Genomic DNA, 17,455 nt, shown 5'->3' with positions numbered 1-17,455 from the left:
TAATATACACCTCTAGGACACATGAGTGGTGTTAGTAGGTGATGGCCCTTCACCTTGCACACACTGCACCCATGTAAATTATTGCTGTTCACCTGTATAGCACTGTGACAACTCCTACAGAACATACGTCCCAACTGTACAGGGTTTTGCTGAATGTCTACATGTGTGTCTCATATGTTTGGTCTGTTCCTCATAACTCCTGTGCTTGTCTGTTACTTTACTGGGTTGACTTGTGGATTGGTCCCACTAATTAATGCCCTAATTTGAGGTGCAGACTCCATAACCTGCAGTACATGTATGTTAAAACAAAGCCAGTTACTTAAACAACTTCCCAATCTTACAGTGGATATAGTAAGCGTACACACACCTGTTAACATGCCAGGTTTTTGTGATATATCACACAAGACCTCAGAAATCAGGTCATAACATTGCCATTGTTTCATATGATATGATATATAACCTGTGCAATCCAACTGAAGAACATACACATCAGTTACAGGTGACATCTAGTAACTGAAATAGGTACAATAGGCTGATTTCATGAGTGACACCCTTAAAGTAATACTCTGTTAAAGCACCTTTTGATTTAATCACAGCATGCAGTCCTCTTGGGAACATTGGCACATCTTGACTTGGAAATGTTTGCACACTCTCCCTTGCAAAACACCTCCAACTATGTCAGATTGTAAAGGCATCCCCTGTGCACTGCTGTCTTCAGGTCACCCTGCATATATCCTATTGGACGTAGGTGTGGGCTCTGACTTGGCCAGTGCAGAACATTGCATGTATTTTGGTGAAGCCATCTTTTGTTGATTTGGATATATAGTTTGGGCCATTGTTGTGTGGAAAGGTGGAATTCCTCATCATCCACAGCAATGTGGCAGACATCAGAAGGATTGCGGCCATAAGAGACTGGTGTTTGGAACTGTTTATAATCCCCTCTAACTTGGCTATAGCCCCAGTTCCAGCTTGTGAGCAGCAACCTCAAAGCAGGACACTGCCATCACTATGCTTCACTGTGGGGGTGGTGTTGTGGTGATGTACAGTGGTGTTATTGTACCAAACACACCTGTCAGAATTGTGGCCAAAAGTTCAACAATGGTCCCATATTACCATAATACATTTTCACACTTGATTTTTGGAGACCTGATGTATTGTTTTCAGACTTTCACCAGGCCTGGATATTGTTTGGTGTGAGGAACTTCTGCCATCTTCCAACCCTACCCTATAGGCAGGACATATGGAGACCACGGAAGATTGTTGTGACATGTAGTACACACCCAGTTCTTGCCGGAGATTCCTGCTACTCCTTCACTGTTGCTGTAGGGCTCCTGGCAGCCTCCCTAGCCAGTTTTGGTCTTGGATTCTCATAGACTTTGGAGGGATGCCCACTCCTTTGCAATGTCACTGTAGCCCCTTATTTTCACCACCTTTTGATGACTGTCTGCACTGTGTTCCATGGTAAGTGCAATGCTGTGGAAATGTTTTGGTACCCTTCTCCAGGCTGATACATTTCAAACATGCGGTCCCTTAGCAGCTTCGTCAGCTCTATGTAAACCATGGCTGTTGCTGTAGCAGACAACTGGGTATATGTTAGGATAATCCTGGTAGGACAGCTGACCATTATTTGCTGTTAATCAAAGATTCTCTGTAATTGATGGCAGTTGTGTACCCAATAAGATGTACTGCTGCAGTTATATCAAAAGCTGACTCAACCCAGTACTAGCTTCAGCCTGTGCACACATATACATCTAGGTTGTTGTACTATTGTTATGTGCCATTATTGTTCCCTAACAGATGTGTTTGCTTTACAATTGAATTGCACAAGTTATAGGTCACATAAAAGTTTAGCAGTATTTTGAACTTGTCTATTGTGCTCTCATTTTTTGTATATCAGAAATACCTGGCATTCTAATGGGTGGGTACATCATTTATACGCACTGTATACCACTAATTTATACAATATGACCCTAGGTTTGGGCCTTTGTCCCCCCATTTTGTCAGTCTTTGTCCAGATGTCCTGCAATGACAGGTTGTGGGGTATGCTACAGATATGTGACATCTCCTGCAAATAGGCCCCAGTGATGACCACTGTGATGCAATGCAGTAAACACCACCACAAGTGAACATGCAGATATTGCCAAATTGCTGAGTGTAACAGTTGTTTTATGGTCACATGCATTAACTTTAGCGTGCCTGGGGTACTGGTGAGCCACAACAGGAAAATCCCATACTTACTGGGTTTAAGCTGCTGTCCCATGTGCAGACCAAAGGGACCTATGTAGTTGTGAGGGAGAAGTATTGCCAGCAGATTCACATTAGGCATTAGTACAAGATGAACGCTACGTTTTTGCTTAGGTACAGTATATGCTATGATACTACACAATTTGCTGTCCTTCACCATAGATGTGCACTTGTGTACATTACTATATACTACCCACTAATCCATTTTGCACTGACATATGCATCTAGAGACTCTATAGAAGACAGATTAAATGCTACATCATTACATTGATATGCACTTTGGCCTTACCTGGAAGCTCCTCGCCTATTGCCTGGGTACCACCTACCTCCATGACTGCTGTTTCCCGTGTTTGAGTTTGTGTGGGGGCTACCCCAAGGTTGGCAAGGAGCTCCTCTGTCACTGTAAATGGGGCTTGTGAGGTTGGCCCCCCACCGGTAGCAGTACAGTCCCTCGCTACAGCAGCAGCCCTTTGCTGGGCATGATGTATCAGGTCAGTTGTTCTATGCCTGACCTGATCATATGTGCATCCATTGTGGTCCAAGACGTTCACTCTGTGAATGATCTCATCTCACAGGGCAGTCTGCTCCTGCAGATTTTGCCAGCTACGGAAAGAAAGGATGACATAGTTTAAGATTACAGCTTCCATGATGGCTGCTGTCTCCGCATCGGTGTAAGGCAGTTGCCGCTGTATGGCACCTGGAAGACAGAAACAGTGAAACATATCACAGGACCTCAAACATTGCCCAGAGTTCTTTACAGAGCCAGCACATGAATATGGACTATAATTAGGCACCACTTACAAACACATCATACCCCTGTACCTGGCAGCACTGTATGAACATGCACTATACTCTTGGTCCTGATGTGTCATGTTTCCCCAATGAGGTCCAGTATATTGCATAAACCACCATTCATTATTCACATTTGTGTAGAAGGATGATAGTGGCCATGTTCCTTGCAGATGTGATGTCAATGGTGCTCAGGCTTTGTTTGCATACAGTGTGCAATGGAGCTGGAAGCATATGCCTGGATTCATGTAGGAGGCAGACAGGAATGTTATCAGGCACCAAAGGTCTTGCTTTTCTTAACTTTGATTAGGCAGTTTATACTTGATCCATGATGATGAGGGGAGGGGTGTGTGTGTGCTGTGCATATCCACCTATACTGATGGTGATCCAGGGGGATGATGTTTGCCCTAAACCTGTCTGTATCAGGTTGACTGTAGCTATGGTGTGTGTGTATATGCTGTGATTGACCACCATTACAAGGTGGGTTGGGTTGTTGCCTCTAAGACTGCAGACATATGTGAAGATGGCCTTGTGACTGCCTTTAGTTGATGTGTCCAATTTGTAGTCATAGCTAGCCTTACAGTAATCCACCTGTGACCTAATATGCTCATTCAGACAAAAGTTGACTTACTACCCAGTTGGTGCCTGCTCCTACCTTGCCCTGTGCACCCAATATAGCATCACATTAGGTGTTTTGTGCATTGCTGCTGTCCAGCAAAGGGGTTTACTCTACTTTGGTGGAGACAGATTTTACAAGTAAGGTATTGCTGAGGCCATACAGCTATGTGGGTGGTCATATATCTGTTTATAGTAGGCATGGACACAGGGTCAGAACACAGTTGGCCACCTCTATGATTTCATTGTGATTCTCATGCTTATTATACTACCCATGTCTGTGTCAGGGCAATGCCACAACCAGTAGCTGTAGAAGTGTAACTCTGTTGGATGTACAGAAACTAAGATTACACATGTGTACAACATGTACAGCTTATTTACCTGAATTTTGCATCCCATGTCAGTTGTTATGAGGCAGCCAGGTACACCTATCCATACAGACATATGCACAGGTAATACCTGCTATACATTTCTGTTCTATGCCAGTTTGGCACACTGTAATTACAGCCTTGCTGCTCAGTCAGTCATGTCAAGGCTAACAACAATGCAGGGAAAGTGCTCTACTCCCACAACATTGCCAGAAAGTTGAACTCTCTTCCCCTATCCGTGTCCACTGCCCCCTCCACATCCATATTCACAAACTCCCTCAAATCGCATCTTCTTAGTACCTGGTTATGCCCTTGTATCACATAACCCTACCCACACTGCTACTAACCCCACAAACTACCTTCTGATCACATGCTGGATCTCTGATCCCCTGTAAGTGTGGTCATCTGATAGAGTACTTTTAACTGTAGAATCTTACTTGGTATATTTTCTACTCTCACCAATCTATAACTAACATTGTCTTCTTACCTATTTCCAACATCCTCTTTTACCTGGAGTGTTTTATTAACTTCTTGTTATAATAATATGCTCAGCATACATGGTGTAACCTGTTTTGTGTAGTATGCTAGATGTACTATAACCGACATTGTCTTTTTACCTATGTTCGATATCTTCTTTTACCTGGAGTGTTTTATTAATTTCTTGTTATACTACTACGCTCAACATACATGATGTAAGCTGTTTTGTGTATTATGCTGGATGTACTGTATTTGTATAACTTGATGCCGGAGCTTTTCTCTCCGGGCCTCCACTGAAAATGGACCTGGTCCAGTCAGAATTTCCCAGTTAACAAATGTAAAATAAAATAAATAAACCTGTTAGGGCAGGACATCTGGAGGACACTGCACATACATGGTGGGCTATGGGCTACAATTAGTGACACTTTCTTCATATTGCTGTAATATACATATGTCATTTGACAGTGCAATATCCTTTGCATTCACAGACATACCCTGGAGGATGTCTGATGCTCATATGGCAGGCAGAGAGGAGAAAGGCTAGGTGTGTGGTAGTGAGTGTAGGAGCTGTTAATGTTGTGAGTATGACTGGTATGGGGACAGAGCTAGCTGATATGCTGGACAGAGGAAAGGTAGCTATATTGTGTGTGCTGGAGACCAGATGCAAGGGGTGTGCAGCTGTGTGTATCGGAGTTGGGTGCAAATAGTTCTATCATGGTGTATAGGAGGGGAAGTGGTGTAGGGGTTAACCTGAAGGAACATTAGGCCAAGAGTGTTTGTGGAAGTGAAAAGAGTGTCGGATAGAGTGATGTTTAGGAGGCTTGGAATTGATGCTATAATGATGATAGTTGTTAGTGCATATGCTCCACTAATTGTGTGTGTGATGGATGAGACAATGTACTTTGGTGTGGTTGGATGAAGTGGCGATGAGTGTACCCAAAGGTGAGAGAGTGGTGACTGGCACAGATTTCAAAGGGCATGCTGGTGAAGGGGACAGAGGGAATGCAGAAGTGATGGGTAGGTATTGTGTTAAGCAAAGTAATGCAGAAGGTGAGATGGTGGTGGAGTTTTCAACAGAGGCTGGACATGGCTGTGGTTATTACATAGTTTTACAAGACCAAGGGCCATAGGGTGACATACAAGAGTGGGGGAAGATGCACACAGGTGGATTATCTCCTTTGCAGGTGGGCTTGTTTGAAGGGGATTGGTAACTGTAAAGTGGTGACAGGGGAAAGTGTAGTTAGGCAGCATGGAATGTTGGTCTGTGGGGTGACATTGGTGATCAAGAAGAGGGGGAGGAACGTGAGGGCAGCACCATGGACCAAATGGTGGATACTGAGAAAGGGTGATTGTGAGGTTGATTTCAGGGAAGAGTTAAGACAGGCTGTGGGTGGCAGTGAAGACTGCAAATATCTGGGTAACTACATCTGAGCTAGTAAGAGAGATGAGTAGAATGGGGCTTGGTGTGACATCTGCACAAGAGGAAGGAGGACAAGTAGACCTTGTGGTGGCATGAGGAAGTACAGTGGAGTATAACGAGAAAGAGGTTGGCCAAGGAGAAGTGGGATTGTCAGACAGATGAAGAAAGTAGACAGGTGTATAAGGAGATGGGATACATGGCAAAGAGAGTGGTGGCAAAGGCTGAGGATGGGGCATCTGAAGGGTTGTATGTAAGGCTGGACACCAAGGATGGAGAATAGGACCTGTACCACTTGGCTAGACAGAGGCATGTAGCTAGGAAGGATGTGCAGCAAATAAGGCTGATAAAGGATAATGGTGGAAGTGTACTCACAAGCAAGGAGAGTGTGTCGAGCAGGTGGAAACAGCACTTTGATGGGCTGTCGAATGAAGAGAATGAGAGAGAGAGAAGGTTGGATGATATGGGTATGGTGAATCAGGGCATACAACAGATTATCAAGGGGGAAGTAAGGATAGCTATGAAGAGGTTTAAGAATGGAAAGGCTAATGGCCCAAATGACATACCTGTGGAAGCACGGAGGTGTTTAGGAGAAATGGCAGTGGTCTTTTTAACCGGATTATTTACTGTAATCTTGGAAAGTGAGAGGATGTGTGAGGAGTTGATAAAATGTGTTTGGGTACTGATTATGAGAATAAGGGTGGTGTGCAGAGCTGTAGTAACTACAGAGTGATAACATTGATCAGTCACAGCATGAGGTAATGGTAAAGGATGGTGGAAGATAGCTTAAGAAGGGAGGTGAGGATTATTGATCAGCAGCATGGTTTCATGCCAGAAAAGAGCAGTACAGATGTGATGTTTGCTCTAAGAGTGTTGATGGAGACATACAGAGAAGGTTGTAAGCAGCTATGTTGTGTCTTTGTGGGCTTAGAGACAGCATATGACAGGATGCCTAGAGAGGAGTTGTGGTATTGTATGAGGTGGTCAGGAGTGGCAGAGGAATCCATAAGAATACTACAGGATATGTTCAAGGCTAGTTTGACAGTGGTGAGTTCTACATTGGGAGTCACAGGTGCATTTAAGGTGGAATTGGGAGTACATCAGGTATCAGCTATGACCCCTTTCTTATTGCAGTGGTTATGCACAGGTTGACAGACATGATCAGACAGGAGTCCCCATAGACTGTGCTGTTTGCAGATGACATTGTGGTCTGTAGTGAGAGTAGGTAACAGGCTGAGGAGACCCTGGAGAGGTGGAGATATGGTCTAGAGAGGAGAGGAGAGGAATGAGGGTCAGCAGGACTAAGACAAAATACATGTGTGTGAATGGGAGGGAGGATAGAGGAATGGTGAGGATGGAGAGAGCACAGTTTTCAAAGGTGGATAGGTGTAAATACTTGGGAACAACAGTTCAGAGTAATGGCAAGTGTGGGGAGGAGGTGGAGACAAGAGTACAGGCAGGATGCGGGTGGTAGAGAAAAGTGTCAGGTGTAACTTGTGACAGATGAGTACCATTAAGAGTGATAGGAAGGTCTACAAGAGGGTAGTGAGACCAGCTATGTTATATGGTTTGGAGACATTGGCAATGAAAAAAGAGGCACGAGTCAGAGCTGGACGTAAGCAGAGCTAATGATGTTAAGATTTGCACTGGGTGTGACAAGGGTGGACAGGATTAGTAATATGTATGTTAGGGGATCAGTCTAGGTTGGACAGCTTGGGGACAAAGCCAGAGAGTGGCAGGATTATGCTGGTTTGGACATGTGTTGAGGAGGTATGCTGAGTATATTTGTGAAAGGATGAGGCAGCCAGGTAAGAGGAAAAGAGGAAGGCCTAAGATAAGGTGTATGTATGTGATGATAGCAGACATGCAGGTGGTTGGCGTGACAGAGCAAGATGCAAAGGACTAGTAGATATGGAGACAGAGGATCTGCTGTGGTGACCCCTAATGTTTACAGCCAAAAGAAAGAGAAGGATATGTAGTAATGTCAGTGTTCACAGGTTTTCAATTATTTGCCAGACATAACACAACTCTTGATGACATAACTACCAATATGAAGCACACACATGGTCAGTGTGCATAACACTGGACAGTTGAATGTTATGAGCTCAGTTTATCACATGCAGTTCAACACACACAGCTACAACAGTATTTCAGTATGCAAATACCCTGTATAGGTCCATCAGATGACTGAGACAAACATGTATATCATATTTGTATTGACAATTAACATATGGATATCTGCGACATCCCAGTAGCTGGTCTAGCAATGTCACAGTCAGTATTGTGCAACACACACTCCAGTAGTTGTCATGTGTGAGCCATCCTTTCCTGGGTGACTCAGGGCCCTGAGCTGTGTTCTTTGGCACTGCAGACAGACACAGATGCTATAGCCATAGGTGCTACTCAGCAATATATCAGTACTTTATGTGTTGCTAAGACATAATATTGTTTGAACTTCCTGTTTTCCACATTTACATACCCCCTACTATATTCCATTACATGCTTTATTGTTTGACATACCTGTTTTTTTTTTCAGTTCAGTTGGTATAATCCATCAGTTTCAGTGTGTGTGTGTCTCTGTCTGTTTGTTTTGTGTGTGTGCGTGTGTGTGTGTGTGTGTGTGTGTGTGTGTGTGTGTGTGTGTGTGTCTCTCTCTCTCTCTCTCTCTCTCTGAGCCAGATGTAGGATATGCATCTGTTTTGTATAGGCAGCAGCTAGCCTTTAGGGGGTAATGCTGATGAGCGGCTGATAGCCTGTGCACCAGTTGGAGTCCCCCACTTGCTAATTGCATGTAGAACAGCTATGGTATCATTCCCATACCCAATAGCATGGAAACACACTCCTATAACTGAGTACTTCATGTGGGTGTTGCCCCATTTCCTTGCTGTGAGGAGGTCTTCATGGAGGTGTGTGACAAATAGCATCACAGAGGGTAGTTGGAAATACCTCTTACAACAAACACTGTGGAGACAGCCCAACAAACTGGGGGAGAATGTTCCAGACATAAGGACAGAATGTAAGTATTGCTTTTATACAGTTGAAGTAATGCTAGTTTGACAGGGTTTGTGTGGATATGGTTACTCTGTGTGAATTTAAGACTGATAGTGTTATGTGGTTGACATAACTCTCAACTGTAAGCCTATCCGCAGACTGGCCAGAGTTTGGACTCTTATATTTGGTGTGTTACTCACACATTTTGTGGCCTTGAAAATTCAGTAGCATACTCTGAGGATTGCAGTCAGAAAATGGTAACATCCATGTGTGATTCTGACTTCATATCCCTCAGAACAGATATGTTAAAACAACCCTGTTACACCAGCAACTTCCACAGTTTATAACAGCATTGTCAATAATGCCCCTGTGTTTGGGCTTCTGCCCCCAGTTATGTCAGGCTTTGTCTAGATGTCATGCTGTAAGAGGTGGATAGGTATAGTATATCATTATATAGTGACTTCATTCCTGATATCATCCCAGTGATGTATCAGACTGCCAGACATGTTATGTGTAGATGTCCTTATATATGAGGACAAATCCTGGATGTTTTGTGGGACTCTATACAGTTGAGATTACTGGATATTTCTGACAATTGTTGGCAGACTGTCAGGATTGTGCAGCAGTGTATTGTGAATGTGTTATTTGGCCTGTGTAGGGAGAGGGGTAGATGTAAGTGTTATGGATCCTTTTCTATCTGACTTTGCATGCTGCTCCGGTTTTTGGTGCTCTATCAGCTGTGTATGTTTGAAGGGGCAGATTGACACATGTCCCATACCACAGTCAGGCGTCAGACTACACTGTGAATTGGGCCAGTATATGTAGGGGTAGTGTGTGAGTGGCAAACATGCTGATGATTTTTGTTCACACAGTTCATATACTCTACTGTTCATATGGCTTACCAGTATATCACTTTGAATAGGTTCATAGGTTCATAAGTGTGTACTAGGCTAATGGTCCTGGAGCCTATATAAGCCTAGCCCAAGAAGATTCCCTGGAATCATGCCACCCAAAGTTAGTTCCCAGTGCCTCTGTCAAGCAAGGTCACTGAAGTGATCCCTGGGGTGAACGTCCTATTGCCCACCCCCTCATCAAGATTTCTCTTAAAGAGGGCCAGTGAAGTGATCTGCTTGACATGAATGGGAAGTTTGTTCCAGAGTATGGGAAGTCTCTGGGTTAGGAACCTGTCTCTCCAGCATGTTCTGTTTATTGTGGTAATGAGGTTAAGGTCCCTGGAGCATGTGGCACAGATGGATTGAGATTTCTCTAGGTGTAGCATATCTAGCAGCTCTGGGTCAGACATGGCTTTGTAGGTCAAGTAGAGATCACCTCTAAGTAGGTGATAATAAACAGGGTATAGCTGTAGTTGTTTTAGTCTGTCCATATAGGGCATGTGTCTAAGGCCTAAGATCCTCTTAGTGAGGTATTTTTGTAGCCTTTCCAGTTGTTGTAGGTGTCTAGTGAGGTACATACCAAATGGGGCATTGTATTCTATAATAGGTCTAATGAGGGATGAGTAGAGAGGGAGTATGACCCCTTTCTTCCTGGTGGAAAAACCTTTTCTAATGAGATGTGCTGCATAGAAAGACTTTCTGACTACAGTGGTAATGTGGTTATCAAAGGAGAGGTTGCTGTCAACCTGTGTCCCCAGGTCTCTTATCACGCCTTTGGTGTTTAGCGAACTACCGCCTATGTGGTACTTTATGGACACCAAATTTCTCCCCAAGGGTATGACACTGCACTTTTTTGGCACTGAGCTTAAGGCCATGGTTCTGGCTCCAGTCATTGGTGTCAGTGAGGCCTTTGTGTAGAATATCTACATCAGTTGGAGAATCAATAATGGCTCCCAGTTTGCAATAATCTGCAAACCTGGTCAGCCAGAGTCCCTTTATGTTGGCTTGAACTTCAGAGAAGTAGCTGCCAAATAGGAGAGGACCTAGGACTGATCGTAACTGGTCGGTAGTCAGATTTGGAGTCCACTACTTTCACAGTGTGGGTTCTATCAGTGAGCCAGTTGGCAACCCATCTTATTACATAGGGGTTTATGCCTAGTTTAGTGAGTCTATCTATGATTCCTGTGTGAGGGATGGTGTTGAAGGCCTTAGCAAGATCTAGGTAGGCTGTGTCAGCTACCTTGCCCTCATCCACAGCTCTGGTGATAGACGAAGAAGTCTATCAGGTTGAGCAGGCATGATCTACCTTTCACAAACCCATACTGCGTGGGGTCCAGAGTTCCCTATGTCCTTATTTATAAGGTCCATGATGATGTGTTCCATAGTCTTACATACCAGACTCATCAGGCTAAAGGGGCGGTAGTTCCCAGGGTCTATAGTCGCTACCCCTTTGTGGAGTGGAATGACCATAGCGGTTTGTCATTTGGTAAAACAAAGCCTGAAATGAGGCTGTGATTGAACAGGGTACTCAGGTGTGGTACCAGTTCAGTTTGTAATTCACACACAGAACACAGCTAGGGATATTATCAAGTCCCAAGGAAGCTGTTTTCTTGGCTTTGGACAGTGTGGTTTTCACTTGTGTAGCCATGATAATAGGGACTTGGCATTCCTCAGGTATTGTGATAGGCTCTTTAGGGGGTGAAAAGGGGGTAAAGTTTGCACTGAAACTGTCAGCCAATATGTTGGCAATATCAGCTGGTTCTATATATGTATTCCCATGTGCTGTAACTCAGAGCAGATCTGAGTATTGCCATGTAGATTCTTGACATAGCTATAGAATGCCTTGTGGTTGTCTTTAGAATCTGCTGCAATTTCATTTTCATAGCTAGCTAGCTTTAGAGGATTTGATGAGGGATCTCAGTTTTTTTGCTGAGGCTAACAAAGGAGTCTTTCCAGTCTTGGGACTTTACCGTTTTCTGCAACAGTTTTTTTCCTTCTGTTGTAGAGTTTGTTTATGGTGGGGGACCATCAGATTAGCTTCCTTTTTTTAGAGGAGAGTGGCTTGGTTCTGTTTGGTATGGCCCATTCCATGCACTTGTGTATGTGCTCATACAGTGCACTGGTGTACGATTCAGCAGTCATGCACCTATTTTCCATTTGCATGGGTGTGATGAAGTTAGCCACCTCTAATTTTAGAAGCCCAGAATTGGCTTTTGAGAAGTTATTTATGGTGGTTTACTTTGGGGGTGGGGGGGGTGGCGGGGATGTGGATATCCATGGTGATTAGCTTGTGGTCAGATCTGACCAGGGAGGAGTTGATTACTGGTGTAGAGCAACGGTCACCCATGTTAATAATGACCAGGTCAGGCGTGTTTCTACTCCTGGTGGCAGTGGGAATGAGCTGGTCCAGGCACTGGAATTAATGAATTCTAGAAAACATTGTGCAAGTGTGTTGGTACATGAGTAATTTTCCCAGTTAACAGAGAGGTAGATAAAGTCTCCCAGTATAAGGGTATTGAGTTGTACCCTAATATTTTCCAGTGTGTTTAGGAATGTGGAGTGGGAGTCTTGGGACATGGTGGTGGATCTATAGCAGGCTTCAACCTGGATTGCAGTTTTACCCAGTGTTATTTGTACCTGATGCGTTATGATGGGCTACTAGTCTGGAGGTGTGCATATCCTTTATGAATATGGAGACACCACCACCTTTAGTGCTTCGGTCCAGGTTTAAGGGCCAAAAGGTATGGTATGAATTATAGCCTGGTAGTGCTGGGGTGCTCTCCGGAGCCTTGAACCAGTTCTTGTCCACTGCACAGATTTCGATGTTCTCCATTTTAAGGAGTGCTTCAAGCGAGTGCATTTTGAGATTTAGACTTCTAGTGCTGAGTAGCATAACCCTCAGATTTCGTTTGCTTGTAGCTGTTATGGTGGTAAGTTTGCTTTAGGGCATTGCCTAAAAAGGCACTATAGGGGTGGCAAGAGCCTTGGCCAGTATCCAGAATCCCTGGGGGTGACAGGTGCAGGCCATTTCTGGTGAAGCATCGAGGTATGTTGATCATGTCATCCCAGGCAGACAGATACTAGATCCCCTCAGAATGACACCAGAAACTTAGCCACTTGTTGAAGCCAATCATTTTCTCCTTGTACTGTGGTATCATTCTGGGTGATGATAGGATGATACTCAGGATAGGGTCATACCTGCCTGGGCTACAAGATCAGAGAGCTCCTCTGTGTCTCTTTTCATGTAGTCCAGGGATGTATGTCTCAAGTCATTCACACCAATATGGACAATGACAGTGTCATATTTGTACCTGTTGTGGAGTGACCTAAGTATGTGCGTTATGTGGTGGATTCTGGCATCCAACAGCCAGCTGACCATAACTTTCTCCTTATTCAACCTAGTGAGTGGGACATCAGTGTGCTTTACTACTGAGTCACCTATGACTAGTGTATTGGGTAAGTTGTTTTGCCTTATGGGTTTTGGATGAGTGGCACACTGTTTATGTGAGCTATGTGTCTCATGGTTTGTGCTGGGATGTGGTGGTTGTTTGCGTTTCTGCCTTGGACGTTTCTGTTGCTTGTGCAGATTTTTATTGATATCCTCCGCAAAAGTAGGTATGTGTTTTGTGTTACTATGTGAGGGTTGAGGTGGTGTATGTTCTGGAGGGCTATGTGTTGAATATGGTGTGGCGCAGGTGTTATCCTTCTCCTCTTGTCTGGCTAATCCAGTTTTGGCTGAAGAGTGCTTGGCTTCCAATTTGGCTATATATCTGCATCTGTCACAATTCATAGTATTGGGAGGTAAGAGGAGAGGGTTGTCTGTGTACATGAGGCAGTTGCCTCAGGATGCCCAAGTTTACTAGGTTGTGGTGAGACTGGTTCTGGGTATGCACTTTCACACTGGTGTCTGATAGTCAGTGCTGTTACATCCCTGTAGTGCCTGATATATTTGCAATTACATGTGTATTCCCCCATAGCAAAATTGGGTTAGTATTGTGCCAGTCTGCCTGTAGTTTAGACAGTACTTGGTGACATGTTTAGCAGCTCAGTGTAGTTTCCCTACTGTGATGTTATGTCTCGATATTTATCAGATGTCCTGTTGCCTGGTCCCCATACGTGTTGTGTATGTCTGACATATCAGTGGGATGATGTGAAAATTTATGTCAGTAACTAGTGGGGACTAATTTCATTTTTGACTTGAGCTATTCCAGTCATTATATGGTACAACAGACAGGAAGGTGTTATTGTATCAACTGTGTCACCTTATCTACTCCAGTATTTGGGATATGTTCCCAGTTTCATGGCTTTGTCACTCTCTCCTTTGTCAGGCTCGGCCCAGATTTGCTGTACTAAGGGGTTCTGGGCATACCTCTCGACTGGTCAGATTGTTTCAGACTGTCCAGGTTTATTACTCATATTTATGTTCTGTTCCACAGAATCATTATTTTCATTTCTGTGGTAAATCACTGCGATGATGTGAGGATTTCTGTCTGTAAATGATGACATACATTTCAATTTCAGAACTCACATCCTTCTGAACATGTATGCTAACACAAACCCTGTTACTATAGCAACATTCTACATTTATAACTGCAGTACATACATTATGTCCCTGGTCTTGGCCCATTGTCCATTTTGACAGCCTTTGTCCAAAATTCTTGCACTAAGAGGTGGAGAGGTATGGTGCTGGGTATGACTCCACTGCATATTATGAGCACCCATTTTTATATATATATATATATATATATATATATATATATATATATATATATATATATATATATATCTGTGTGTGTGTCTATATATATATATATATATATATATATATATATATATATATATATATATATATTCCTTTTTTGATATCTATAGATACACTTATATAACAATATATATGTATCTATTCTATTCTTATTTGCTTTATATGTATAGTTCCATATATCTGATGTATATAATTTTTCAGATTTATCTATCACCATATACATCTATATTTGTATATTTATATATATACTAAACATGACTGATTTCACAGTGTTTGTTCCCTACAATTCTATACCTGTACTGAATGATATATTTGAAAAAACAACATTTGCTACTGCAGCTCAGATGATGTAGTGGTGCATTGCTCTGATGATTGTGTGCAAGGTCCTAGGTTCAAGACTTAGCAGCGTTGATTATTTTCTTGCTGGGCAGAACAGTGGCTGAAGGAGACAGGGTGATTAAGGCAGTTTTAAGCAGTTGTAAGCATGTTTGCATGGGCTTGCACAATGGTAAGTGATTCCAACATGCGATTAACCAGGAAACTGCTTAAACTGTGCAGACATCGCTTAGCATCACAAAAAACTCGCTTACTGATGCTTACTGCAGCTTACTCCTGCTTATCCCCATGCTAATTTCTTTAAAAGAAAAGAAAAAAGGGGTGATAGGAAAGTGGTGAAAAAGGGGGCACGCAGAGGGAAAAACAATATGAAAGATAGCTACGGATGTGCAGGACAGGTGTAGGGAGGGTCCATAGCTGTCCATTTCTGATACAGCAACAGCTGTGCATTTGTACAGAATTTGGAGGGGAATTTGAACATGCAAACCCCTGAGAGAGGGGTGAGGACAACAGTAATGTGTTAAGCCATTAGTCCAGATTACACGTGTCCAGTGGACATGTGTGAAATGGACAGCTATGTATGGGGCAACATTTTTTGGAGGGAACAGATTGCCCTTTTTTTTTTTTTTATAAGGTGAGAGTGGGATGTTGGGGAAGGATAGTAAGTATATTTGGAGTGATAAGTTGGGTGGGAAGACAAACAAGACAGACAAGACAGCAGACAGGGGTGATATATGACACATGTAGGGGGTAAACACCTTGGACGGGGAGTGTGGTTGGGGATCGAATGCCCATGAGCTCTCAAATAGATACAGTGGGACTGAGGTCCCCACCTATGGGCAGTCACTCCTGCACCTTCATGGCCCCAAAGGTGGCTGTGCTAGGGGCTGAGCAAGAGGGGCAGGCTGACTCTCAAGATACACCATGTGCCTCTCAAGCTTGCATAGCTAATCTCCAAACTCCTTTTGAAGCTCGCTATGCACTAATCCCCAGCTCTGACTACGGGTGACTGTGTCCTGTCCCCACCCGCTCCGCGGGGGGGGGGCGGGCCTCATCCCCTGAGGTGGTTCCACACAAAGGTGGTGCATGACCAGCAGACAAGGAGGTCCTGGGTTGGGTCCCAGATGTGCTGGGGCCCTGTACCACTGCCAGTTGAGGCGGGACAGGTGAATCAGCTCGGATCGGCCTTCCCAGGCGTGCTATGGTGTCGAGGTTTTACAACATATGTTGGTTAGTCATGAACAACACATTCCAGGATTAGTTATAACAGCATGCATGGGTGTTTCCATTAACCCAAAACAACAGATTTGAAACAGTTGCATAGCAAACAGAACACATGCATATACGGAACCATGGTGGGCATTATAATGTCATGAAGGTTACATTGATAGCAACAGGCCACCAATTGTAATATTTGAACAGGGAACATTAATAATCAAACATTTAAATATTTGTAGAACAATAGGACACATGTCCCAACAGTAGGTTTGGTGAAAAACATACCCATTGATTTATGTGTTTAGATTACTGGTGCAGCTAGGTTGGGGGAGAGAGAGAGATGTCAATTAACTGTATAGGCTTCAATTGTTCACAACTTTAATGATCATTGCTCTAATCATTACTCGCCAGGTATTACCTCACTTTACATCGACCTATGGCCTTGGGTTGGTCAGTGGTATGTTTGTACATAGTGTATAATTACAGCCTTCTTACAGCTCATTTATACCTTTTCCTATCTGGCAGACCTGTGGAGCAAATTTCTGTTAACACTACCTGATTGTTTCTACTCATATTCACATAGTCAAGGTTACATATGTGCACTCTTACTGTGCGTGTGTGTGTGTGTGTGTGTGTGTGTGTGTGTGTGTGTGTGTGTGTGTGCTACTGCCATACTCCATCTTGATTTCTATCGGTCACCCTAGGTGTTGGCGCCAGTGACCACTAGCTGTGTTAGCGTGACATTTGAGGGACATTTCTTGGAGGAGTCTACTTGGTGCATGTATTTATCTTGCTGTCATTTGCAGCCTTGGGGTTGGACAGTGGGTGTTGTACACAGTGTATAATTACAGACATCTTTCAGCTCTTTTATACCATCTCTTACCTGGCTGGCCTGTGGAGGAAATTTCTGTTAACACTACCTGACTGTTTCTACACATATTCACATATTCCTGGGTGAAATTATGAATACAGCTTACTACTACTTTCAGGATTCGAACCGTGCATGTTTGTGCAAAAAATACAAGTTTGTGGTTCATCAGAATGAGTTATTAAGGAACTGCTGTTTCTAGTTTGACTGTTTTCTGCCTAATACTCTCTTGTTTGTACAATCTGACCTTGTAATGCTGACATTCATGCATGGCAGATAGTTCTTATACTGTGTATTCATACTTTGACATAGCACAGTCTGGGAAACACTGGATAACATAACATTACTATTCAGGTATCAGATCTTGGTGCATGGAACATTTCATATAGTTAATCTCCTGTTTTACAACTCCACATTCTTTGTCAGATTTGCCTTGATTATTTAATGCTTTCATAGCTATAGTTGCTGTGCAGAACC

The sequence above is a fragment of the Protopterus annectens genome, chromosome 17.part0 (assembly GCF_019279795.1).
Source record: "Protopterus annectens isolate FY-2018-M chromosome 17.part0, PAN1.0, whole genome shotgun sequence".
Classification (NCBI taxonomy): domain Eukaryota; kingdom Metazoa; phylum Chordata; order Ceratodontiformes; family Protopteridae; genus Protopterus; species Protopterus annectens.
Note: the sequence above shows the minus strand (reverse complement) of the source record.